The 27240-nt window shown below is 46.4% G+C and overlaps 1 long non-coding RNA gene across 1 annotated transcript; it reads left to right on the plus strand.

Moving 5' to 3' along the window:
* On the plus strand, positions 1 to 27240 carry LOC139257868 (uncharacterized). Its single transcript, XR_011592331.1, has 3 exons — positions 1 to 898; positions 25848 to 26004; positions 26288 to 27240. It is a non-coding gene; the product is annotated as an uncharacterized lncRNA (long non-coding RNA).

The following is a 27240-nucleotide window of genomic DNA, read 5'->3' on the forward strand; positions in this document are numbered from 1 at the left end:
GCTGTTGCCATCTTGAGCTCGCTGGCCTGCCGTTTTGCTCTCTGGAAAAGAAGAAATAACAAAGAAAGAAGGAAAGAAAACAGCCAAAACATGATCTTGAATCTGGCCGTATTCTGGCTCCTGCATCTGCTCTGGCTCCTACATCTGTCCGAGAAATCGCATTCTCCCGAGTCATACCTGCCGCCTCCGTAGCCTCCGCCGCCGCTGTAGCCTCCGTTCCTGCCGCTGGTGCTGCCTCTCCTGTGGCCTCCACTCCTGCTCCAGCACCTGCCGCTGCCCCTGCAGCCGGTTTGAAAAGCTGCTCTTCCAGGGTTGGGGCTGCAGGGTTGAAAAGCTGCTCTTCCAGGGTTGGGGCTGCAGGGTTGCTGTGGCCTGTGGAATTGAGATTGCTGATGCACTGCTTATTTCTTCTCCAGCTCGGTCGGTGCTGCTCTTTGTAGACCCGGGGGACAGCAGTCTGTGGAGGAGTGAAGTCTTCCCAGCTCCCATGGACCTTTCCCATCCATCTTCTGCCGAGAAGCGTCGGCCCATTGCCTGCAATGACCCACAAAGGTAAACCGTGCGTCTTGCCACTGTGAGATATCTGCACATCCGCTCTGCCAAGAACAGGTATCAGTTCCTTGGTGTAGGTACGCAGCTTTGCCGTGACCGGGACCAGCTTGGGTCGTGCAGCTGGGTTAACCCATAGTTTTTCAAAAGTTTCCTGACTCATCAACGACGGACCCGAGCCAGTATCTACTTCCACACTCACAGGGACTCCATTAATCTTGACCTCCATAATCACCGGGGCCGAACCGTCGGTACACGTATACAGTCCAAACAATGCCTCGTCTTCTTCTGCCTGCTCCTCACTGGAAAATGGACCCTCTGGACCCTCTGCCATCTCCTCAGCCACACGGTGAGTCAGGTGTCTTTTACACATACGCTGAAGGTGGCCTTTTGTGTGGCAGGTATTGCATGTATACTCCACAAACCCGCACCGGTGAGTCCTCCACAGCGTCAGCATGGTGCTACTCGATTAACCCCCCTCGGCGGACTCTGAGTTCCAGGACCCCGAGGTCCATGCTCTCTGCCCTGGGCAGGGCCACGTTCTGCAGTTTTGTCCATGGTGGGCGCTATCCTGTGGACAGTGCCTGCCAGGTTCGAGACTGTAAGGATCATTTGCTTGGTTCTGCAAGTCGATGCCATAAACGCCCTGCTGGTGGTGATGGCTTGCTTCAGGGTGATTGTCGGTTCCGTGAATAACAGCTTGTGAAGGAGACCCTCATGACCAATCCCCATAACAAAAACATCCCGCAATGCGTCTTCAAGGTGTGTGCCAAAATCACGCGGCGCCGCAAGTCTCCTGAGGTCCCTAGCATATTTGGTGACATCCTGGCCCTCAGGTCTGCAGTGATGGTAGAATTTGTACCAGGCCATGAGGATGCTCTCCTTTGGTTTAAGTTGGTCACGAATGAGTATGACCAGCTCCTCATATGACTTGTCCCTGGCGCTCCCGGGTGCCAGCAAATCCCTGACGAGACAGTAAACCTCATCGCCACAGCTGGAAAGTAATATCGCCTTATGCTTCTCTCTCAGTGCGTCCGTGTGCCCCGTCAGGTCATTTGTCGTAAAGTAGTACTCGAGCCTTTCCTTAAAGGCCTCCCAATCATTTCCCACTGTAAAATCCTTTAACGAGCCCAGAGTAGCCATAGTTGCGTGATGTGTGAAGTTCGTCTGTGTCCTTGTCGCCAATATGATGTATGTAGCGCTCAAATCACTGACTCCACACGGTCTGATGTTGTAGTAACTGCTGTGACCTTAGTCCTTTATTGTCTGACTCCAGAGTGCCTCTCAGGTGTGATGGGCAGCCTTTTATACTCTGTCTTGCAGGTACTTTCAGGTCTCCCACCACAGTGCTCTCTGTGGTGTACCATTGTACTTATACATTTAATGTACCTGGACAATACATAACACTGTGGATGATGGGTTCTGCTTCGTGGTCAACCGTGGTGCCGGTTGCCACTGGTGTGTATGTTGGGGGATCAAAAAAGGTAGGGTCCAAGATGGGTTGCACAGGATAGTCCTTGAATCTGAGTTTGATTTGGTCCAAGTGTTTCCGGTGAATGAGTCCATTTGAAAGTTTGATCTGAAACACCCTGCTCCCCTCTTTGGCCACGACAGTGCCGGGAAGCCACTTGGGACCTTGTCCATAATTTAATACAAATACAGGATCATTGATTTCAATCTTGCGTGACACATTTGCGCTATCATGGTATGCACTTTGTTGAAGCCACCTGCTCTCTATCTGTTCATATAGATCGGGGTGAACTAACCAGAGCCTTGTCTTAAGTGCTCTTTTCATCAGCAGTTCAGCAGGTTTGATCCCAGTGAGTGAGTGGGGTCTCATGCGATAGCTAAGCATGACTCGGGATAGGCGAGTCTGCAGTGAGCCTTCCGTTACCCTCTTCAAGCCTTGCTTGATGGTTTGCACTGCTGTCTCTGCCTGACCATTGGACGCTGGTTTAAACAGGGCAGATGTGATATTTTTGATCCCGTTACGGGTCAAAATTCTTTGAACTCAGCACTGGTAAAACATGGCCTGTTGTCGCTCACCAGGACATTGGGTAGACCGCAGGCTTTCAGTAGTGGCAGCGGACATGCTAGCCGACATTATCTCACAATCAATCCACTTGGAGTATGCGTCTACAACCACGAGGAGCATTTTACCATAAGAACGGGCCTGCATAGTCGACGTGTACCCTAGACCACGATTTGGAGGGCCAAGACCATAAACTTAGCGGCGCCTCCCTGGGTATATTGCTTAACTGCGAGCATGTATAACATATGTGAACGCAGGATCCTAAGTCCACATCGATACCAGGCCACCACACGTGGGATCTGGCTATTGCTTTCATCATTATGATGCCTGGGTGGGTACTGTGGAGGTCATTGATGAAGGTGTCTCTGCCCTTCTTGGGGACCACTACTCGATTGCCCCACAGAAGGCAGTCTGCCTGTATAGACATTTCATCTTTGCGCCACTGAAACGTCTTTATCTCTTCCTGCATTTCCACTGGGACACTGGACCAGCTCCAGTGAAGCACACAGCTTTTGACTAGAGATAATAAGGGGCCCTGGCTTGTCCAGGTTTTGATCTGCCGGGCAGTGACGGGTGATTGCTCATTCTCAAATGCGTCCATAACCATGGCTAGATTTGCGGGCTGTGCCATTTCCACCCCCGTGGTGGGCAATGGCAGCCTACTGAGAGCATCGGCGCAGTTTTCTGTGTCTGGCCTGTGACGGATGGCATAGTTGTATGCGGACAACGTGAGCGCCCATCTCTGGATGCGGGCCGATGCGTTGGTATTTATCTCTTTACTCTCGGAAAACAGGGATATAAGTGGCTTATGGTCAGTTTCCAATTCGAATTTTAGCCCAGACAGGTATTGATGCATTTTCTGTAACCCTTAAACACACGCTAACACTTCTTTCTCAATCATGCTGTAGGCTCTCTCAGCCTTAGACAGACTCCTGGATGCATAAGCAACCGGTTGCAGTTTTCCGAAATCATTAGCTTGTTGCAATGCACACCCGATGCCATGTGACGACGCATCACATGCTAGTACCAAACGCTTACATGGATCATACAACACAAGCAATTTGTTTGAGCATAACAATTTTATTGCTTTTACAAAGGCATTTTCTTGGCTTTTGCCCCAAACCCATTCGTCCCCTTTCCATAGTAAGACATGTAGTGGTTCTAACAGTGTGCTGAGACCCGGTAAGAAGTTACCAAAGTAATTCAGGAGTCCCAGAAACGACCGCAGCTCCGTCACGTTCTGGGCCTCGGTGTGTTCTCGATTGCTTCCGTCTTCGCGTTGGTGGGCCTGATGCCGTCCGCCACAATCCTCCTTCCCAGGAACTCCATTTCAGGCGCCAGGAAAATGCACTTCGAGCGTTTTAACCTGAGCCGAACGCGGTTGAGTCGACTAAGAACCTCCTCCAGGTTCTGCAGGTGCTCGACTGTGTTCTGACCTGTGACCAAGATGTCGTCCTGGAAGACCACGGTGTGCGGGACCGACTTCAGTAAGCTTTCCATGTTTCTCTGGAATATCGCCGCCATTGATCAGATTCCAAATGGACATCTGTTATAAACAAAAAGACTTTTGTGCGTTTGATGCAGGTGAGGGCCTTTGATGATTCCTCCAGTTCCTGCGTCATGTAGGCTGAAGTCAGATCCAGCTTTGTGAACGTCTTTTCTCCCACCAGCGTTGCAAAGAGGTTGTCGGCCTTTTGTAGTGGGCATTGGTCCTGCAGAGAGAAACAATTGATAGTTACTTTGTAATCGCCACAGATTCTGACGGTGCCGTCTCCCTTGAGGACTGGGACAATAGGACTGGCCCATTCGTTGAACTCGATTGGGGAAATGATGCCCTCTCTGTGCAGCCGGTCCAGCTCGATTTCTACCCTTTCATCATGTATGGTCGTGCTCTCGCCTTGTGATGGATGGGTCACTCCCCTGGAATTAGGTGGATCTGCACTTTTGCTCCTTGGAATTTTCCAATGCCTGGTTCGAACAGCGAAGGAAATTTGTTTAAGACCTGGGCACACAAAGTGCCGTCAGCAGGCAATAGCACTCAGATGTCATCCTAGTTCCAGCGTATCTTTCGCAGCCAGCTCCTGCCAAGCAGCGTGGGACCATCGCCCGGTATTACCCAGAATGGTAGCTTGTGCACCGCTCCCATAGGAGACCTTTACAGTAGCACTGCCGATTACAGGTATCAGTTCTTTCATGTAAGTTCTTAGTTTCATGTGAACTGGGGTTAAGACTGGCCTTGAGGCCTTATTGCATCACAACCTTTCAAAAGTCTTTTTGCCCATGATGGATTGGCTCACGCCCGTATCCAGCTCCATTGACTCCAGGAGTCCATTTAGTTCAACATTCAGCATTATCAGGAGACAATTCGTGGTGAATGTGTGCACCCCATGTACCTCTGCTTCCTCGATCTGAGGTTCTGGTTCGTCGTGATCCTCCTTGGATCTGTCCTCCTCTGCAACATGGTGGTTTGCAGGTTTAACAGGCTTTTCAGCTTGCCTGCACACTCATTGGAGGTGTCCCATTGTTCCACAGCCCTTGCAAACGTACTCTTTGAATCGGCATGAATGGAAATGATGATCACTCCTGCATTGCCAACAAGGTGTTAATGGACTTGCATTCATCACCCTTGACGGTGGACTCTGAGACAGCTGCAGGTATGTGTGACCTGCCCTGTACGTTACAATTCGAAAACAACATCATTTTGTTCACAATACTTGTAGCAGCACTTGTGTGCTGAGAGATTTGATTCGTATTTTCACTGGTGGCAATGAACGCCTGGGCTATCGCTATGGCCTTACTCAAGGTTGGGGTTTCTACAGTCAAAAGTTTGAGAAGTATGGTTTTGTGGTCAATGCCAAGTACAAAAAGTCTCTGAGCATGTGCTCCAAATGTCCTTCAAATTCGCAATGTCCTGCAAGGCGTCTTAGCTCAGCAACATAACTCGCCACTTCCTGGCCTTCAGTCCTTTTGTAGGTGTAGAATCGGTACCTCGCCATCAGAACACTTTCCTTCAGGTTGAAATGCTCTCAGACCAGTGTACACAAATTGTCGAACGATTTCTCCATGGGTTTCGCTGGAGTGAGCAGATTTTTCATGAGGCCATACGTTGGTGCCCCACAGATTGTGAGGAGCATCGTCTTTCATTTGGCAGCTCTCTCTTCCCCATCTAGCTCGTTGGCCACGAAGTATTGGTCGAGTCGCTTCACAAAAGTTTCCCAATCATCTCCCTCTGAGAATTTCTCCAGGATGCCCACTGTTCTCTGCATCTTTGGGTTCGCTATCTGTATCTCATCGCCAGTTTTTGTGTATGCAGAAAGAGTCAGACTGAAGTCTGTGAGCTCAAAATAAAGTGTGACAGTCTTTTATTGCAGGTCTCCAGAGTGCCTCTCCAACCTGTGAAGCATCCTTAAATACCTGTGCTCCCAAGGGATTATGGTATCCCTTGGGACTCCAGGAGATGAGCCCTCTGGTGGCTGTACAGAATAAATACAAGTTTACATATATAACAGTCACCGCGCAGCTAAAGAGTGTGCAGGCAGGGAGGAAGTGGATGACCACCTGACAGAAGAGGACGAGGCAGGTAGAGCAGGAGTCCGCTGAGTACATCTTGCTCTCAAACCAGTATTCTGTTCTGAGTACTGGTGAGGACGATAGTGCCTCTGGGGAGTGCAGCCAGCGGCAAGTCCACGGCACCACGGGTGGCTCAGCTGCACGGGGGTGGGGGGTGGGGGGGTTGAAAGAAGAATGGAAGAGCAATCGTTGTAGGGGATTCAATAGTCAGGGGAGCAGATAGGCATTTCTGCGGCTGCAGACGTGACTCCAGGATGGTATGTTGCCTCCCTGGTGCCAGGGTCAAGGATGTCACCGAGCGGCTGCAAGATGTAACGAACAGGGTGGATGAAGGGGAACCAGTGGATATGGTGTATTTGGACTTCCAGAAGGCATTTGACAAGGTGCCACATAAAAGGTTACTGCACAAGATAAAAGTTCACGGGGTTGGGGGTAATATATCAGCATGGATAGAGGATTGGCTAACTAATAGAAAACAGAGAGTTGGGATAAATGGTTCATTCTTGGGTTGGCAATCAGTAACTGCAGGGATCAGTGCTGGGACCCCAACTATTTATAATCTATATTAACGACGTGGAAGAAGGGACCGAGTGTAACGTAGCCACGTTTGCTGACGATAGAAAGGTGGGAGGAAAAGCAATGTGTGAGGAGAACCCAAAAATCTGCAAAAGGACATAGAAAGGCTAAGTGAGTGGGCAAATATTTGGCAGATGGAATTTAATGTTGGAAAGTGTGAGGTTATGCATTTTGGCAAAAAAAAATCGAAGAGCAAGTTATTATTTAAATGGAGAAAAATTGCAAAGTGCTGGGGGTCCCGGTGCATGAAACACAAAAGGTTAGTATGCAGGTACAACAAATGATCAGGAAGGCCAATGGAATCTTAGCCTTTATTACAAAGGGGATGGAGTATAAAAGCAGGGAAGTCTTGCTACAGTTATACAGGGTATTGGTGAGGCTACACCTGGAATACTGCATACAGTTTTGGTTTCCATATTTAAGAAAGGGTATATTTGCTTTGGAGGCAGTTCAGAGAAGGTGCAGTTGGTGAGAGGGGAGCGACCTATCAAAAGCCCAGCGGGAGATCGAGAGCCAGCGGCAGTTGGTGAGAGGGGAGCGACCTATCAAAAGCACTAGGTTGATTCCAGAGATGAGGGGGTTGACTTTATGAGGAAAGGTTGAGTAGGTTGGGCCTCTACTCATTGGAATTCAGAAGAATGAGAGGTAATCTTATCAAAACGTATGATTATGAGGGGACTTGACAAGGTGGATGCAGAGAGGATGTTTCCACTGATAGTGGAGACAAGAACTATGGGGCATAATCTTAGAATGAGGGGCCGCTCATTTGAAACTGATATGAGGAGGAATTTCTTCTCTCAGAGGGTTGTAAATCTGTGGAATTCACTGCCTCAGAGAGCTGTGGAAGCTGGATCATTGAATAAATTTAAGACAGAGATAGGCAGTTTCTTAACAGATAAGGGAATAAGAGGTTATGGGGAGCGAGCAGGGATGGCATTGAGTCCATGATCAGATCAGCCATGATCATATTAAATGGCGGAGCAGGCTCGAGGGGCCATATGGCTTACTCCTGTTTCTTATGCTCTTATGTCCTTATATTCTTATATTCCTTGACAGCATTCATCCCATCTGGAGATACAGGGCTGAGTTTTTCTCAGGAGCACTTGCACCTCTGGAGGCTCAGGGTGGGACTTTAGCCCACTACCCCAACCCTACTGTGACCCGGACCTATTTTTCTGGGTAAGGGCTCATTAAATATGGGGGGGCAGCTCAAAGAGGAAGGAAAACTTAGTTTTATGTGCCAATGCCACATTTCTCAGGCACTCCACAAAAAGTGCTGCGAAGATAAATACAGACTTAATTTACATAATTTTTTAATACTTGATGGGGAGAATGGTATGTTGGCCTTCATAGCTAGGGGATTTGAGTATAGGAGCAGGGGGGTCTTACTGCAGTTGTGCAGGGCCTCGGTGAGGCCTCACCTGGAATATTGTGTTCAGTTTTGGTCTCCTAATCTGAGGAAGGACGTTCTTGCTATTGAGGGAGTGCAGCAAAGGTTCACCAGACTGATTCCTGGGATGGCAGGACTGACATATGAGGAGAGACTGGATCGACTGGGCCTGTATTCACTGGAGTTTAGAAGGATGAGAGGGGGTCTCTTAGAAACATATAAAAGTCTGTCGGGACTGGACAGGTTAGATGTTCCCGATGTTAGGGAAGTCCAGAATCAGGGGACACAGTCTAAGGATAAGGGGTAAGCCATTTAGGACTGAGATGAGGAGAAACTTCTTCACTCAGAGAGTTGTTAACTTGTGGAATTCCCTACCGCAGATCGTTGTTGATGCCAGTTCATTGGATATTTTCAAGAGGGAGTTAGATATGGCCCTTACGGCTAAAGGGATCAAGGGATATGGAGAGAAAGCAGGAAAGGGGTACTAAGGTGAATGATCAGCCATGATCGTGTTGAATGGCGGTGCAGGCTCGAAGGGCTGAATGGCCTACTCCTGCACCTACTTTCTATGTTTCTATGTTTCTATGACACTGCAATGGGACACCCGCTAAAACAGCTGAACGAGGAGCAGGAATATTAAAATGGAGCAAAGCAACCTGAAGATTGTTATTAAAATAAATAATCTACAGAGCCATAATTTGTTCAGCCACAGTTTATGGGCCTAAAAGAAAGAAAGAAAGAAAGACTTACATTTATATAGCAACTTTCATGACCACTGGACATCTCAAAGCAATTTACAGCCAACGAAGTACTTTTTGGAGTGCAATCATTGTTGTAATGTAGGAAATGGAGCAACCAATTTGCACACAGCAAACTCTCACAAACAGCAATGTGATAATGACCAAATAATCTGTTTTTGTTATGCTGATTGAAGGATAAATATTGGCTAAGACATTGGGGATAACTCCCCTGCTCTTCTTTGAAATCGTGCCATGGGATCTTTTACATCCACCTGAGAGAGCAGATACGACTTCGGTTTAATGTCTCATCCAAAAGACAGCACCTCCAACAATGCAGTGTTCCCTATTGCACTGAAATATCAGCCTAGATATTTGTGCTCAAGTCTCTGAAGTGTGACTTGAACCCACAACCTTCTGACTCAGAGGAAAGAGTGCTACCCACTGAGCCACAGCAGACATGAAAGAGACAGAAGATTTCCCACCTCCTTGGCCCTATCCTACCAATGATGGCAATTGCAGCAATTCCACCATTTCTACCACTATCCTCTCTTGGCAATACATGGGATATGGGATAATTGAGCTCTGAGGCAGGTTTCCCTGGCCCCACCCTATGCTGTGATTTAAATGCAGCAGAGTGATCAAGGAACGAGCGGCTGACTTTTTGCTAGGGGATGAAGTGTGCAATGCTGGCAGGAGAGGGAATCTACAGATGGACCTCCGTGCCCTATTTCCCTTCCCCCAGCACTATACCATTCACTTCTGGGTAGCATAGCAGAGGAAAATTCACCCCATAAATGGAAATAAATAGACAATCACCCCCAGTGTCTAGTAAAATGTCGAAGCCCCAAACTGAACCTTTGCACTTGACCCCCACAAGGGGTATGGGATAAGCACCACCCCTGCTTTGAGGGGAGCCAATATTGATACTGCAATATGGAGCACTTCTCTGTTAATTACTTAATCTGCTTTGTTAATTGGCCAATCACACAAATTGATCATGTGAGTGCTCAGTACACATTCTCGTAGAAAATTTGAGACAGCTGGGAAACAGGCAATAGCAGTCAATTGCACTCCTGACATTGGTGGCTATTTGCTGTTGGCATGAAGCTTAACACTAAAGAAAGAAAGAATTTAGATTTATATAGTGCCTTTCATGACCTAAGGACATCGCAAAGCGCTTTATAGCTAATTAAGTACTTTTGAAGTGTAGTCACTATTGTTATGTTGGAACACTGACACTAATATCGAGGCTTCTGTATCAGAGTTGTCAATTTTGCTTTGTAAAAATTTATCTATATCTTATCTTATAATGTTGTAATTTATTCAGAAAATGGGAGTCGTTTATTGTGTTATAACTAAGTTACTATAAAATATATTGTAATATTTTTTAATCAAATCATACAATGGCCTTGACTTCAAGCATTAATAGTGCTCCTGTGTGACTACAAAGAACGGAGAATTCTTTGGATTATCTCATTCATAATAAGGACTTAAATAATATGTTCCGCTGTGTGTACAAGTATCTGCAAATTTACACTGTTCTATAGTTTAGATATTTGCTTTTTAGGGGTGTACAAGGGGAATGTTTAAAATCTAGGGGCTAAAACTTTAAGTGCGACGTGAATGCTGCAGTGCAAGTGCAGCCGCAGGTTAATGATCGCCGAAAATAGTACCGCTGGTAGGACTGAAAAATTGGCACTGGGGACGAATGATCATTAGCTCAATGCTAAAGTCACCAAGCAATGACCTCCTGGTGGTGTTCGTCCCGGCGTCAGGCCCCGATGTGACATCTACAAGCAGCGTTGCAGCTTCGAACAGACTTTGAAAGTGAGGCTGTGATTTCGCAAAGCATTGTGGGATCTTAAAAGGGAAATGCATAGTCATTTTCTTAAAAGCCTTCTGAAATTATAAAAAGAAAAATGATGTAAAAAGTATGCAATTTTCAGCCTTTACAGCTCAATTACCTTCTGGAAAAAAAATTAAAAAGGTTTCCCAGCAATCCAGCTTTATGCATGGGGTCAACACAGTAAGAGAGGTCCTTTACCCACAGGGGCCAGGAGGCCGTCCAGAAAGTAGGATGTGGGACCAGATCACCGAGGCTGTCACTGCCAGCAGTTTCACCCCCGCAACCAACCTCCAGTACCCAAAGAAGATCCATGACCTCAGACCATTCGTCAAGGTCAGTGAATGCAAATTCAAAAGTTGTCTCCTCCCAACTGCATCACAAATGTCACACACTTCTCATTGCATGACTCCCCACCCGCCACAATCACTCACCTGCAAACAATCTGTACAAAACATGAGACAAACCTCCTATTCTTAGCTTCACCTCACCCCTTGGAGGAGATGGCAAGGGGTGAGGCATTCTTGGCGGAGGCATGGCTGAGCCCTTGGCCAAGGGTGGGGCTGAAAGGATAGAAGGAGAAGGAGGAGGAGGAGGAGAAGAAGAAGAAGACGCTCTGTCATGCAATTTGACACTCCCATTCACCAGATTCTCAAGGTCAATCTGCAAAGCCATTTGCAGTGTCCCCCTGAACTACTGAAAGACAGCAGCCTTCCACCAGCCATACTGCAGCCACTGGGGTAGCACTGCATGGCATCAGTAGGATAGGCAAAGGCGCACACAAGACACTCATTACGGAAATGCAAAAGAGTGATGAGTTGATTTCTTCATGTCATATTGGATTGATAGATGTATAAAGTTGGTTTGCAAAGTTTGTTTTGTGCTGGTTTTTATTTCAGCATTGTGGCCAAGAGGACGCTGTAATGGTTAACAACACAGGGAAGGTACTGTGTGGCACTAATATTGAAAGGGGAATTGGGGTCTTGGTCACTGTTACTGCAGGTGGATAATTCCAATAATCTGTACCAAACACGAGATAAACCTCCTATTCCTAGTTTAATGAGTCTGGATTAATTAGTGATCTTGTAGTGAAGTATCCTCTTGGGAAGAGTGATCATAGCATGGTAGAATTTCAAATTCCATTTGAGGGTGAGAAAGCTAGGTCTCAAACTAGTGTCCTGAACTTAAATAAAGGTAATTACAAAGTTATGAAGGCAGAGTTGATTAAAGTGGACTGGGAAAATATATTAAAGGGTAAGACTGTAGAAAAACAGTGGCAAACATTTAAGGAGATATTTCATAACTCTCAGCAAAGATTTATTCCAGTGAGAAAGAAAGACTCTCAGGGAAGGATGAACCATCTCTGTCTAACTAAGGAAGTAAAGGATTGTATCAAATTGAAAACAAAAACATACAATGTTGCGAAGGACAGTGAAAGGCTAGTGGATTGGGAAATTTTTAGAAACCAGCAAAGGGCAACTAAAAAAATTATAAAGACAGAGAAGATAGCATATGAGAGTATACTAGCAAGAAATATAAAAACAGACAGTAAGAGCTTCCACAGGTATACAAAAAGGAAGCATGTAGCTAAAGTAAATGTTGGTCCCTTAGAGGATGTGACTGGAGAATTAATAATGGGAAACAAGGAAATGGCAGAGACTTTGAACACATATTTTGTATCGGTCTTCATAGTAGAGGACACTAAAAACATCCCAATAATTGATAATCAAGGAGCTATTTGGAGGGGGAGGTACTTAAAACAATCACTCTCACTGGAGATAAAGTACTAGGCAAACTAATGGGACTCAAAGTGAATAAATCTCTTGGACTTGATGGCCTGCATCCCAGGGTCTTAAAAGAGATAGTGAATGCATTGGTTGTAATCTACCAACATTTCCTGAATCCTGGAGAGGTCCCAGGGGACTGGAAAGCCGCAAATGTAACGCCCCTATTTAAGAAAAGAGGGAGACAGAAAGCAGGAAATTTTGACCAGTTAGCCTAACATCTGTCATTGGGAAAATGCTGGAGTCCATCATTGAGGAAGTAGTAGCAGGACATTTAGAAAATCATAATGCAGTCAAGCAGAGTCAGCTTGGTTTTATGAAAGGAAAATCACGTTTGATACATTTGCTGGAGGTTTTTGAGAATGTAACAAACAGAATGAATGAAGGGGAACCAGTTGATACAGCATACTTGGATTTCCAGAAAGCATTTGATAAAGTGCCACACAAAAGGTTACTGCACAAGATAAGAGCTCATGGTGTTGGCGGTAATAGCATGGATAGAGGATTGGTTAACTAACAGAAAATAGAGTGTTGGGATAAATGGGTTATTTTCAGGTTGGCAAACTGTAACTAGTGGGGTGCTGCAGGGATCAGTGCTGGGGCAGTATTAATGACTTGGATGAAGGGACCGAGTGTAACGTAGCCAAATTTGCTGACGATAGAAAGATAGGTGGGAAAGCAAATTGTGCGGAGGACGCAAAGAAACTGCAAAAGGATATAGATAGGATTAGTGAGTGGGCAAAAATTTGGCAAGTGGCCAAAAATGTGGGAAAATGTGAGGTTATCCACTTTGGTAGGGAAAATAAAAAAGCAAATTATTATTTAATTGGAAGCGATTACAAAATGCTGCAATACAGAGGGATCTGTGAGTTCTTGTACACAAAACACAAAAAGTTAGTACGCAGGTACAGCAAGTATTCAGGAAAGCAAATGGAATGTTGGCCTTTATTGCAAGCGGGATAGAGTATAAAAGTAGGGAAGTCCTGCTCCAACCGTACAGGGCGTTGGTAAGACCACACCTAGAGCACTGCGTACAGTTTTGGTCACCTTATTTAAGGAAGGATATACTTGCATTGGAGGCAGTTCAGAGAAGGTTCACGAGGTTGATTCCTGAGATGAAGAGGTTGTCATATGAAGAAAGGCTGAGTAGGTTGGGAGTATACTCACTGGAGTTTAAAAGAATGAGAGATGATCTTATTGAAACATATAAGATTCTGAGGGGGCTTGACAGGGTAGATGCAGAGAGGATGTTTCCCCTCATGGGGGAATCTAGAACTAGGGGGCACAGGTTCAGAATAAGGGGTCGCCCACTTAAAACCGAGATGAGGAGGAATTTCTTCTCTCAGCGGGTCGTGAATCTTTGGAATCTTTGGAGAGCTGTGAAGGCTGGGTCATTGAATATATTTAAGGTGGAGATAGACAGATTTTTGAATGATAAGGGAGTCACGGGTTATGGGGAGTGGGCGGGGAAGTGGAGTTAAGGCCAGGATCAGATCAGCCATGATCTTATTGAATGGCGGAGCAGGCTCAAGGGGCCAAATGGCCTACTCCTGCTCCTATTTCTTAAGTTCTTATGTTCTTATGTTATCCCAGCCAGAAAAGGACTTTCTGGTTGCATCCATCCTTCAGCTTCCTCCTCTTCCCTCTGCGAACGGATGCTGGAAATCTGAAATGACAGCATAAAATGCTGGAAATATTCAGCAGGTCAAGCAGCATCTCAACCTGAGACATGAACTCTGTTTCTCTCTCCACAGATGTTGCCTGACTTGCTGAGTATTTGCAGCATTTTCTGTCTTCTCAGAGGTCTTCCTTTACCATCCGAGGCCTTGCAAGCATCCTGCACAGTAAAAACATACATTTAACATGTATTGCAGCAAGCCACTTCTTCAATAAAATAAAAACAAAATCCATTCAAAAAGATTAAATGCAAACTTACCTGAAAGATGTGTGTGTCCCTTTAAGAGGTGCTAACAGAGCCTCTGTGAGTCTGCTGAATGTTAGGTTTTCATAGTGAGCTTAGGACCCAGCGCTGAACTCAGTGCCAAGGTCCAAGTTCGCTGAGGTGACATTAAGTTGGCGATGCACACTGACTGACGTCACCCTCTTTTTGACCTATTTCAAATAAAATATTTTCTATATAGAGAGTTGTTACTTGGGAGTGATTGCAGAGTGATAATCTTAACAAATGGTTCAGGTGATGCCATGGGACAACACTCATAACGAATTTTCACCCAAAGTGAGGTGAGCAGCCAGAAGCATCCACCCAAAAATTAGTAGGTGTGATTTTTTTGCAACAGTTTTGTTTTCTGTCCTTCTGCGCATGCGTGCCCTGGACACCCTGGACACCGCCCCCTTGTTGCGCATGCACGCTCAATTCGGACCCGCATGCAGTGCAACATACAAGGAAGCCAGAAGTGCGGCTGAACCACCAACCACATGGAGCTCACTGCCGCTGGAGCTGCGTCTTGGGTTTTTGGATTATCTCCAGGACTGTTGCCTAAAATACCACTGTGATTATCTATGCCAAAAATTTTGCGGCCTTCTGAGAGAAATAAAATTGGAGGTAGTCGGAGAGAGAATGGGAGGGGGGAGAGAGAGAGAGAGTAGGGGAGAAAGAGAGAGTGGGGGGGGGTGAATGAGTGGGGGCAGAGAGAGAGTGGGGGGATGGGGAGAGAGAGAGTGAGGGGGCAGGGGGAGAGAGAGAGAGAGTGGAGGGGGAGGGGGAGAGAGAGAGAGAGAGTGGGGGAGGGGAGAGAGAGAGTGGGGGCAGGGGGGAGAGAGAGAGTGGGGGGAGGAGGGAGAGAGAGAGAGAGAGAGAGTGGGGGGTGATAGAGAGTGGGGAGAGAGAGAGTGAGTGGGGATGGGGAGAGAAGGGGGGGAGAGAAGGGGGAAGGAAGAGGGAGGGAGAGAGTGGGGGGAGGGGGTAGTGAGGAGAGTGAGAGTTGGGGGAGGGGGGACAGTGAGAGTGGGGGAAGAGTGAGAGTGGGGGGAGTGGGGAGTGGGGGGAGAGTGAGAGTGGGGAGAGAGACTGGGGGGAGAGGGCACAGAGAGAGAGAGAGAGATGGGGGAAGAGAGAGAGCCTGGGGGGAGAGAGTGACTTGGAGGAGGGGGAGAGAGGTAAAGGGACTAGGGGGGAAAGAGAGAGGGAACTCACGGAAGACTGTAAAGTCCTTACTCTACAGTATGAAACCACATGAGGCACATTCTGGGGACAAGGTCACTCTGTGACCTTAACTATTTATTCACAGGACTCCAAAGACGATGATCCTGCGTGGGACCTCCCTTTTTATACCTGTGTGATCAGGTAAGGAGTGTCTCCCACAAGTTCACCCCTTGTGGTCAAGGTGTGCATCTAGGTTGAGTATATACAGTAATACAGTGGTGTTACATTGTGGTTACATACATGACATCACCTCCCCCACAAAGTCTTATTTGGAATCATAGGTTTAGTCTTTCAGGTGGTCAACGCTCCCTCGTGGAGCGCCGCAGTTGGGGCTCTGGTTGTTGGACACTGACGTGAGTGTCTGTCACCTGTGGTGATTCCAACCTGTCCGGGCTGACCGTAGGGACTGTGCATTCTTCTGATTGCTCTTGTTGTTCATTCACTGGCGTTGTTGTGAGCTCCATCTCATGGTCTTCTTCAGGTTCCTCTGTGTCGATGCTGAACCTTTTTTTTTGACTTGGTCCAGATGCTTATGGCATATCTGACCATTGTTGAGTTTTACCACGATGACCCTATTCCCCTCTTTGTCAATTACAGTGCCCTCAAACCATTTGGGCCCCATGGCGTGATTGAGGACGAATACAGGATCATTTATTTCTATACATCTCCCCCTCGCATTACAGTCATGGTACTCATTTTGTGACTTCCGCTTGCCCGCAACTATGTCAGTCAGGACTGGGTGAATGAGGGACAACTGAGTTTTGAGTGTCCGTTTCATTAGTAGCTCTGCGGGCGGGACCCCGTGAGCGAGTGCGGTTGGGATCTATAGGCCAGCAGGAGACACGATAGGTGGCATTGAAGGGAGGGTCCTTGAATCCTGAGCATACCTTGCTTAATAATTTGGACCGCACGTTCCGCCTGGCTATTGGAGGGCGGCTTGAACGGCGCAGTCCTGGCGCAGTCCAGGGCCATGGGCTGAGCGGGGCCTTCCTGGGGGCATTACTCAGCTGGGCACACGTCGTGCACCTGCGAACAGTGTTCCAGGTCTGAATCAATTCCAGGCCACCAAACGTGTGACCGGGCAATGGCCTTCATCAGCACAATGCCTGGGTGCACGCTGTGGAGTTCCCTGATGAATGCCTCTCTGCCCTTCTGGGGCATAACTACCTGGCTGCCCCATAGTAGGCTTGGATGGAGAGCTCATCCATCCATCTGTGGAACGGTCTGACCTCCTCAGGGCATGCTCCGTATGCGGGCGCCCAATCCCCAGTCAGGACACGTTTCTTAGGGATCAGGGATAGGAGGGGATCTCTGTTTGTCCAGATTTTGATCTGGCGGGCTGTAATGGGGGAGCCTGCGCTGTCAAAGACATCAATAGTGCTTTGCTCCGCTGCCCCCTCAGTGGTGGCCAGTGGAAGCCTGCTGAGCGTGTCAGCACAATTTTCAGTGCCGGGCCGGTGCCGGATGGAGTAGTCATAAGCAGCCAGCATGAGAGCCCATCGCTGTATGCGAGCTGATGCGTGGCATTGATAGCCTTACTGTTTGACAACAGGGATGTTAATGGCTTGTGGTCTGTCTCTAATTCAAACTTCCTACCAAGAGGTGCTGATGCATTTTTTTTACACCATAGACACATGCAAGCGCTTCCTTCTCGACCATCCCATATCCTCGTTCTGCTTGAGCGAGCGACCTGGAGGCAGTTGACCCTCAGCATTGCCCTGCTGCAATATGCACCCAACCCCATAGGACGATGCATCACATGTCAGAATCAATTTTTTACAGAGGTCGTACAGGGTCAACAACTTGTTTGAACAAAGTAGGTTACGCGCCCGATCAAAAGCCCACTCCTGACAGTCCCCCCAAAACCAATCGCAACCCTTACACAGGAGCACATGTAGCAGCTCCAACAATGTGCTCAAGTTCGGCAGAAAGTTCCCGAAATAGTTCAACAGTCCCAGGAATGAACGCAACTCTGATGTGTTGCAGGGCCTGGGTGCTCGTCGAATCGCCTCTGTTTTGGATTCGGTGCGCCGAATCCAATCTGCAGCAACCCTCCTGCCCAGAAACTCAACCTCAGGAGCTAAAAACACACATTTAGACTTCTTGAGTCGCAGGCCTACCCGGTCCAGTCGGCGTAGCACCTCCTCCAGGTTGTGGAGGTATTCCTCGGTGTCTCGACCCGTGATGAGGATGTCATCCTGGAATACGATCGTTCCAGGAATGGATTTAAGCAGGCTTTCCATGTTTCGTTGAAAAATCGTGGCCGCTGATCGAATGCCAAATGGGCACCTGTTATAGACGAACAGTCCCTTGTGCGTGGTGATGGTGGTCAGTAGTTTAGATTCTGGGTCATATAGGCTGAAGTGAGGTCCAACTTGGTGAACAGCTTGCTGCCTGCCAGCGTGGCGAAAAGGTCCTCCACTCTCGGGAGCAGGTATTGATCTTGTAGAGACACCCGATTGATGGTGGCCTTGTAGTCACCACAGATCCTGACAGAGCCAACCGCTTTTAGGACAGGAACGATGGGGCTCGCCCAGTCGCTGAATTCAACAGGCGAGATGATGCCCTCTCTCAACAGCCGGTCCAATTCACTCTCGATCTTTTCCCGCATCACATACGGCACCGCTCTGGCTTTGTGGTGCACTGGCCTGGTGTCTGGGGTGATGTGTATCACTACTTTAGTGCCTTTGAAAGTCCCGACGCCAGGTTGGAATAGTGAATCGAATTGTTGTAGGACTTGTGAGCACGAACTTCGCTCCATAGATGACATTGCATGAACATCCCCTCATTTCCAGTTCATCTCGGCTAACCAGTTCCTCCCCAACAATGCAGGACCATTGCCTGGGACAATCCAAAGCGGCAGCCGATTCAGTAACCCATTGTGTGTGACAGACAACATTGCACTGCCTAGCACCGGAATGATTTCATTAGTGTAAGTCCGTAATTGTGTCTCAATACATGCTAATTTGGGTCTACTGGCTTTAAGTGGCCATGGCTTCTCAAATTGCTGAATGTCCATGAGTGACTGGCTGGCCCCAGTGTCCAGCTCCATGCGTACAGGGATACCGTTTAATAAAACCCTTATCATCATTGGTGGCGTTCTGGTGTTTGAACTGTGAGTATTCACCACATGGACCCGCTGAACCTCGGCGTCCATCGATTCGCTCCAAAAGTCATCCTGCCTCAAAGAACCCTCTTCTGGTCCATCCACCTCATATATTCGTCTGGTTGCAGACTTCCTGCACATTCGAGCTAAGTGACCACTGAGATTGCAGTTCCTACAGACAAGCTGTTGAAATCTGCAAGATCTAGCTGAGTGTATTCCCCCACACCTCCAGCATGAGTTAAAGTTTCCATTTTGTGGGGAACAAGGGGACTGTGGCCAGGCATTCCGCGCTGACTGTCCCTTTGACTGCTCTTAAGTACCCTATTGATGGGTGTCAATGGCCCCATCCCGGGCCGCATTGTCCACTGTGACATCGAGAATGTCCGTTCAGCCTGCCATTGTCTCTGTTGAAGTCCTACTCTGGGGTCTATTGCTTCGGACTGCCCCTGCCTGCCTGCGAGGCTCTGAGTCGCATTAATGATGTTGACTCCCTGATCCATCGCCGCATTAGAGGCAGAATTGTGCGCATATATTATTTTCGTCTCTTCCTCCCCCGCCATGAAAGTTTGAGCCATCAACACCGCCGCTTCCAAAGTCAAATCCTTGGTCTCAATTAATTTGCAGAAAAGTCCCGCATAACCGATGCCCTCGATAAAGAAGTCCCTTAGCATCTCCCCCCTGCAGGCGTCTGTGAACTTACAGAGGCTGGCCAAACGCCGGAGGTCCGCTACGAAGTCTGGTATGCTCTGTCCTTCATGACATCAGTGGGTGTAGAATCTGTGTCGGGCCATTTGTATGCTACTCGCCGGTTTGAGGTGCTCGCCAATCAATTTGCTAAGTTCTTCAAAGGTTTTGTCCGCCGGTTTTCCGGGTGCTAGTAAGTCCTTCATGAGCGCGTAAGTCTTTGGTCCGCATCCCCCAGCCATTCTTTCGTAACGAAGCTTTGCTGAAGCCTCTCAACAAAATCATCCCAGTCTTCCCCAACACAGTACCATACCTCTGTGCTACCGACGGCCATTCTCGTGGGTCGTGAATTCCCGTTTCTCGTCGCCAATGTAAAGTCCTTACTCTACAGTATGAAACCACACGAGGCATATTCTGGGGACAAGGTCACTCTGTGACCTTAACTTTTTATTCACAGGACTCCAAAGATGATGACCCTGTGTGGGACCTCCCTTTTTATACCTGTGTGATCAGGTAAGGAGTGTCTCCCACAAGTTCACCCCTTGTGGTCAAGGTGTGCATCTAGTTTGAGTGTATACAGTAATACAGTGGTGTTACATTGTGGTTACATACATGACAAAGACGGATCACGTTCTTCCAACCCCACCCACTTTACAACCGCACCACGTTCTCCCTCTCCTCCCCCTCGACCTGATTGATTCCTCAGAAAGTTCGGTGCATGTGTGACAAGTGACATAATTGGAGTGGATGAAATCCGGAAGTCTCAAAACTGTCACTATTCACTCCATACCCAATCTGTTAACAATCTGTGACTCACACACAATACTCCACTTATGGCATAGCGGGGAGGGTAAAGCCAGGAACTTGGGTTAGAGAGGTCAGGAACTTGGGCTGGGGATGGGGCAGGAATTCAAGCTGGGGGATGGGGCAGGAACTCGGGCTGAGGGATAGGGCAGGAACTCGGGCTGGGTGGGGGCAGCAAGTCGGGCTGGGTGGAGGCAGGAGCTCGGGCTGGGTGGGGGGATGAACTAGGACTGGCTTCAGCAGTCAAAATGGCTAGAATTACATTTTGCAAAGTCACTGATTACATAGGCAGGGCAGTTCTAATTACACATTCCAGAGAAACTGCTGAGTGTGTCTTATCCTCCAAGGGGACCAATCAGCAATCAGTCATGTGATCAAGAGGATCCAATCAGAGCATTTTTCTGTTGCAAATAGATGCACCTAACATTAGTAGCCATATGTAAATTCTATTTAAATGCTGGCATGACATCACCATCACATTTCTCAACATTTCTGTTTGTGGCCCGCCCATTGCTACGAACACCAGTATTTAATAGCCTTTTATTGCCATTATCTGTGAAGAGTAGCATCACTCTGAATTTCTATGCCTCAGGGTAATTTCAGGCTGTATCTGAGGGCACGTGACATTAACCAATCTACTATACACAAATGCATAAAATAAGTTACTGGTGCATTGTTTGCTGGAGTTGTCTTTTGGATGAGACGTTAAACCAAGTTCCTGTCTTGCTCTCTCAAGTGGATGTAAAAGATCCCATGGCACTATTTCGAAGAGCAGGGGAGTTATCCAAGTCCAAGTCTTTCTTTCTTTCAGGCCAACAGTAAAGGACTCCAGCTGGTTAGTGGTCACAAACTTCAAATATTGCATGTAGTTGCTCACTATTTAGGAAACTGCCATAATTATTTCATATTGATGCAGTCTACCATCCCAACATTGTTTGCTGTTGAAAGGCAGGTGTCTGGGTGACTCCTTCGCGATCAGCGCTACATTCTCCACCAATGGCTGTTGACCCTTGTTAATTTTTCTAGGTCCTTCAGTGATCATCAACATAGTCTGGGTATTCATTGAGTGAAGTCTATTCCTGTTGGCCACTAGAATCACTGTGGAGCAGGCAATTGGTATTTTAAAGGCATGCTTCATTTGCCTTGATCGATCTGGGAGAGCTCTGCAGTAGTATCATGCCAGGTTTTTGAGGATCATGGTGGTGCGCTGCACTGCATAACTCTCGTCTTCCAGGAGGACTTCTGATGTAGGCCACAGGGGAGGAAGAACAAGTAGCACAAGTAGGATACATAGGATACAGGATTCTTCTTTAAATATGTAGATCAGGTTCCGATGACATCATCAGGGCCTAACTGCTATTTTAACCAGTTGCCTGACTGGAGAAGCCATTGAGGCTTTCCTGCTAGGTATAGACAGCGGGAGGAGAAGTTGGGGCCAGAGGAGGCCCAAAGAGTTAAGTATTTACATTTTTTTCTTACTTTCCTTGAAGACCCGGAGTGCTCCTTCAGGTCCAACAAGAAAGTTTAGGTCTTACCTCCTTCGGGCTCCACCTCTTCTCGATCGCGAGAACCTCCTGAAACCCCCTCCTCTCGACTTAGCTGGGTTCCGGGCAGCGTTCCTCCTGCCACCTGACATTTTGCTCCCACCCGCTGCCACTTCTCACCAGTTTCAATCAGATGAGGTCCCGGTGCTAAAATCGCCCAATCTCACACTGCCAAGGTCAGAGGTTTAGCAAACACCTCGGTCCCCGCTCTGGGTTAAAATCGTCTCACCAGTGTTTATTTTGTTCGCTTTTATGCTTTGTATTTCGCAAATTTCTACAACTTGTTGTGCAATCCTGCATACAGCATAATGAACACGAAATGATTAGATCAAAAGTATAGTGTTAATCATTCTCCTTTTGTCGATCAATTCTGAGTTCAATCAAAGTACAACGATTTTATTATAATATATTCTCAATCCTCTTTAGCAATAGAACTTTGTAAATGCATGAAAAAAAAATATTTATATAATCTTAATATCTTGTATAATATACCAAGCAACCTTTATCTACGCCATGCAGTAACAGGACTCCACTGATCTGTTATACTTCCTTTTAATGTTTGACAACACAAGTAAGCTGAAGACAATTTTAGCAATGTCTCTGGGCATCAATAACTGACAATCCTGAATCTTTCAGGTAATAATGCATTAAAAAATATTATTAATCATAATTTTTATAGCTAAATGTATCAATTGTTTTACATAATTTATACTTATATTTCTACTAGCTGAGATTTCAGCAATATTACTTTCTATTTGTTTTATAAAGAAACGTTACTATTACAACTTCTATTGATTTCTGTCTCTTGTAAAACATTTAAAATAGAAACTGAATTTGTAAGAAATACAAATGGCTAGTAAAATAATCATTGCAGGGAAAGAGCTTCTGCAGCATTGAGTAAAAGCAAGTAACTCCAAGCTGGAGTCAGCATTCATTACTCTTTCATAATGTAAAGTCAGGTGACACCAGGAAAACGTTAGAAAAATCTTATTTTTTGTCAATGCTGTTCTGTGATGATAAATTGTGCAATTGGTCTAACAAATATACAAGACTATTGTAGTTATGCAGTTTGTCTGTTGCTTGTGCAATAGTTATTAATAATACAGTTTTAATGCATTATTACCTGATAAATTCAGGATTGCCAGGTTTTGATGTACTCAGACAAAAATTATTTTAAGCTTGCTTGTGTAGTCAAAACATAAAAGGGACTATAAATATTTTCAAATGTATCTGTTTTAAAATGTTAAACACAAAGATTATAATCTGCAGCGGACATTATTTCCTTTGTATATAAAAAACGTAGGACTATTATTGTGACACCAAATGGTTTCTCTGGTATATGTGCTGACAGATACTGACATTCAGTTCGAGTGGCATGGTTGCCTCAGGCAAGCTCAAGCTTGCAGGTGTCCATGACTTTTCCCTCTGATAAAGCGTACTAAGGAGTTGGATAATTAGCTTGACAGATTCTCGAGATATTTGCCTGTCCATTGCTTTGTCACTTCTCAGGATTTAGAAAACAATTATCACAAAGGATGTCATGCTGAGAGACTGCTGGATGTACAAGAGGCATTGCATGCTGAACATGACCAGTGCAATTAGATTTTCTTACTGAGATAACTGAATTTGTTACTGTCAATTGCACCATTAACAAAGAAACCTTAGCTGGGACTTTGATGACAACATTTAACAAAAGTTGCTTCACTTCCACTTATTGTAATACTTGTAACATTTATTTAATAAAAAGATTTCAGAAATCTGGAAAATACCTTTAATCTTTGGAAAGAGATTGATGTGAACATCCTTAAAATGTTAATTTTTCCAGCTTGATAATATTAAGGGAACAAAATCCCAATTAAGAAAAATGTGGCAATATCTGATTTTCTCTCTAATTAATGGCCCGCTAATAAAATCACAGCTTTGCAATTTCTGAGAATGCCATTTTGATAGTGGGTCACTAATTACAAAAGAAAGAGGCATTCTCCTACTTTTTGTTAAAATTGGAATTTCACTCCTAAATCTCTTGATAGTGGTTATGCTTATGAATATTTTACAGTCTAAAGGAAAATAAAACGGGACTCGCCATGTTGAATGGGCTTCAGCCTAATACGTCTGCAAATAATTGAGGACCATATTCTACATAAATCGACTTTCTGCGTAATATTGAAGTAAATGGCTTTAAATAATGAAAACATCTTTGTATAGTAAACCAAAGTAATTGGCTAACTAATATCGGTTTGAGATTTTTCAGGCGAAATTTATAAATATAAAACAAAAGTGTACAAAATGCTAATACTGCAAAAAATTGCTTTAAAATTTTAGATTTTAGTGCACATATTGAAAGTAAATAGTTTGTCTTCAAAATATATAATTGTTGCTCTCACAAGTAATATGAACATTTGCAACAGATATAAAGGAGGTGCACTGTAGCACTCAAGGTAACACTTGTACCAGTGCAAGTACTATTGTCTACAAACTGATAGGATTGAGATCTTTTGGGTAACATAAGAAAAATACAAGAATCAAGAAAAAGTTTTCTTTTCTGCAGGTGTTTCTTTAAATAGTTTGCACTGAAACTTTGCATGAATTTTGAATGCAAAATATAATTGTAAAAAAGTGTATATTTGGACTGCAAGGCACATGTTATAGAAAATGTAATGAAGTAAAACAATAAATGGAACATCAACACAGCTGTTTCACCTTAGTATTGTTAAAGGGATACATAAGTTTCATACAAATCAGTAAAACATTGGCATGGCTGTAAAATCCTTCAGAGGAAAATATGTAATTATATTACATGTAAGCGTCATGCCAATTTCTTCCTTTCCAGTATTTCCAACACCTTTCTTTCAATCTCTTTTGAAACTGAATGTGTCGATGTCAAAAGTTTAAACACTTCCTCACTTTCTCACACACTCATGCACATGGAAGAGCCAAACTAGGTCTCCGATTAAAATCCAATGAAGTCCATGGGCTAGAACCTCCACTTTTGAGCTTATCACCCAAAAACGGGCGTTATTTCCGGCGTGGATGGTAAAAAAGGATTTTCAGATCACCGGCTTCTCGCCCATTCTCAAAACACCTAGTTTACATTTTTGAAAATGGGCGTTACCGTGAGCGATATCAAATGGGCGGTAGTGTTAAATTTTTTTGACCTACTGCCGTAAAGTGTGGCAGTCCTTAGCAATGGCATGGCAACGCTCGACTCCCACGATTCTGCAGGTCAAGGGTCACCATGACATGTGCAGAAGAGGAGACAGAGAGAGAGGGAGCTCAGAGGGACTGAAGGCGTGGCTGGGTGTGGCGTGGCTGCTTTGGGAGGAAGGAGACTTTAGAGCTTCACAGCAAGTAGACAAACAAAAAGTAGCTGTTACCAGCCACATGTTTGACCGAATTTGCCCTATAATGGAGGGAGAGGAGGAGGTATCACAGCACGCTGTGGAGACTGATCCTGGAGAGAACAGTGAGGTGGGACAGGAGCACATTGGAGGCCGCAAAAGAGCCAGGAGGTTCTCGGACGAGGTAAATGCCTCCCTCCTGTCGGAGGTTGAGTCACGCTGGGGTGATTTGACACAGGGAGGGTGTGGGAAGCCCACCTCAAAGGCCTCCTCAAAGTCGTTCCATCGTTTGCGGCATCGGTTGCCCCCACGCACCTTGTTGGTCGCTGACGAGACCACCTCTGCTATCTCGGTCCATATCCGAGATAGCAGAGGTGGTCTCGTCAGCGACCAACGAGGTGCGTGGGGGCAACCAATGCCGCAAATGATGAAACGACTTTGTGGGATCCGCAAGAGTAAATATATTAATTTACATGTACTTATGTATTTATATAATTTGATTTGTAACAGTGATGAGTGACTATCAGCAGATGTGAGGTCTTGCACTTTTACCGGGAATGTTTTACTCAAAGCCTGAGGTCACGGTGTACGTCTTTAGGTAAAGAATGATAATAATAATCATGATTACATCTGTCAGTTATGTGTTGTATCAGTCTTTATGACAGTACCTAGCAATGATATCATGCAATAATCTCATGCCATGTCGTCCTGTCACCTTTTACAGAAGAAGCTATCGACGATGAGGTCCATGCAGAGGTGAACAGGTGGGGGGCCACGAGTCCCCAGCGACATCACAGAGATGGAGGAACGAGTGCTAGCACTCATGGGGAAGCACCCCCTGATAGCCACAGACGGATCTGCAGATCCTGAAGTGATGCCTCGTGAGTAAAGCTTACACCATTGCGTGATGTAAAGTCAATAGATGCCACACCAACTCATATCCGACCAATCATATATGATAGATGATTTCGAAAAGTGTCATAGAAATAATGCTGGCCTAATGAAAATCATTGCAATTGCACAATGTGTTGATGGTGATGAAATCTGATGTCTGCGATGATTTTCGGAACGGTGGTGCTTTTGTCATGCATATGCTGTGTGTAGCGCTGGACTCACCTTGTCATCCTAGCAATCCCCTCTAACAACCTCATTTGTGTCTTGCAGCTCAACCAGCAGCGTGGCCCCAGGGAAGGCCACAGAGGCCAGAAGGTGGGAGCACGGGGCAGGAGTCGGCGGACGATCCTACTACATCTGGTGCTGAGGAGCTCCGATTGTCACCCGTCAAACCGCTGAGTCGGTTCTCGATGGATGAGAGCGCGGACTTCGAAGGACCTGCATCGCCACGCTCCAGAACAATTTCAACCCGAAGGCCATCCATTGGTCCTCCGGTCATTCCCGCCTCCACTCGAGATGCCGGCCCCAAGCACCTCTCCACAGGGCACCCCATTTGTCCCCAGGACGGCGCCCATCCCCTAAAGGTCTCGTGGACGTGGCAGGTCTGTTCCACGAGCGCGACATGACAGCGGAGAGATGGTACAGTTGTCCAGGAGGACTGTAGACATTGGTGACCAGCACATCGAAGCTTTGGGGGGCATATCCCGACACCTGGCCTCCATGACCGAGTACATTCCGCGCATGGCAGAGTCCCTGGAAGCGATAGCCAGGAACACTGCTGCCACAGAGCGTAGCATTCCACCCCTAGTTCCTGCAGCACCACTGTGAATGACAGATGAGAGCAAGGACCAAGATCCTGCTTCTACATAAGAGAATGTTGCCCCCACGGCACCCCCTGCTCCCATACCCGTCCAACTAATGCATCTGCCTTCATCCCCCTCAATGGGGCACTGCCTGAGGAGCTCCTTGGCCAGGCGCAGTGGAGCGAGGAGGGGAAGAGGTAGAGGTGGGGAGAAGGAGAGGGGGGAAGGAAAGTGAGGTTGCTGTGCGCAGTTGATGGCTGTGTTATATCTCCATCTGGGTGTATGCAATTTGTTGCAATGTATGGGGGCAGGGGACCACGCTCCTGCTTTGTCTTTGTATTCTATGTTGCTGGACATTTTGAACATGTGATTGATGTCAATAGTGGAAAAAGTGGGATGTGGGCGGGGGTTGGATGTTAC

The sequence above is a fragment of the Pristiophorus japonicus genome, chromosome 3 (assembly GCF_044704955.1).
Source record: "Pristiophorus japonicus isolate sPriJap1 chromosome 3, sPriJap1.hap1, whole genome shotgun sequence".
Lineage (NCBI taxonomy): Eukaryota > Metazoa > Chordata > Chondrichthyes > Pristiophoridae > Pristiophorus > Pristiophorus japonicus.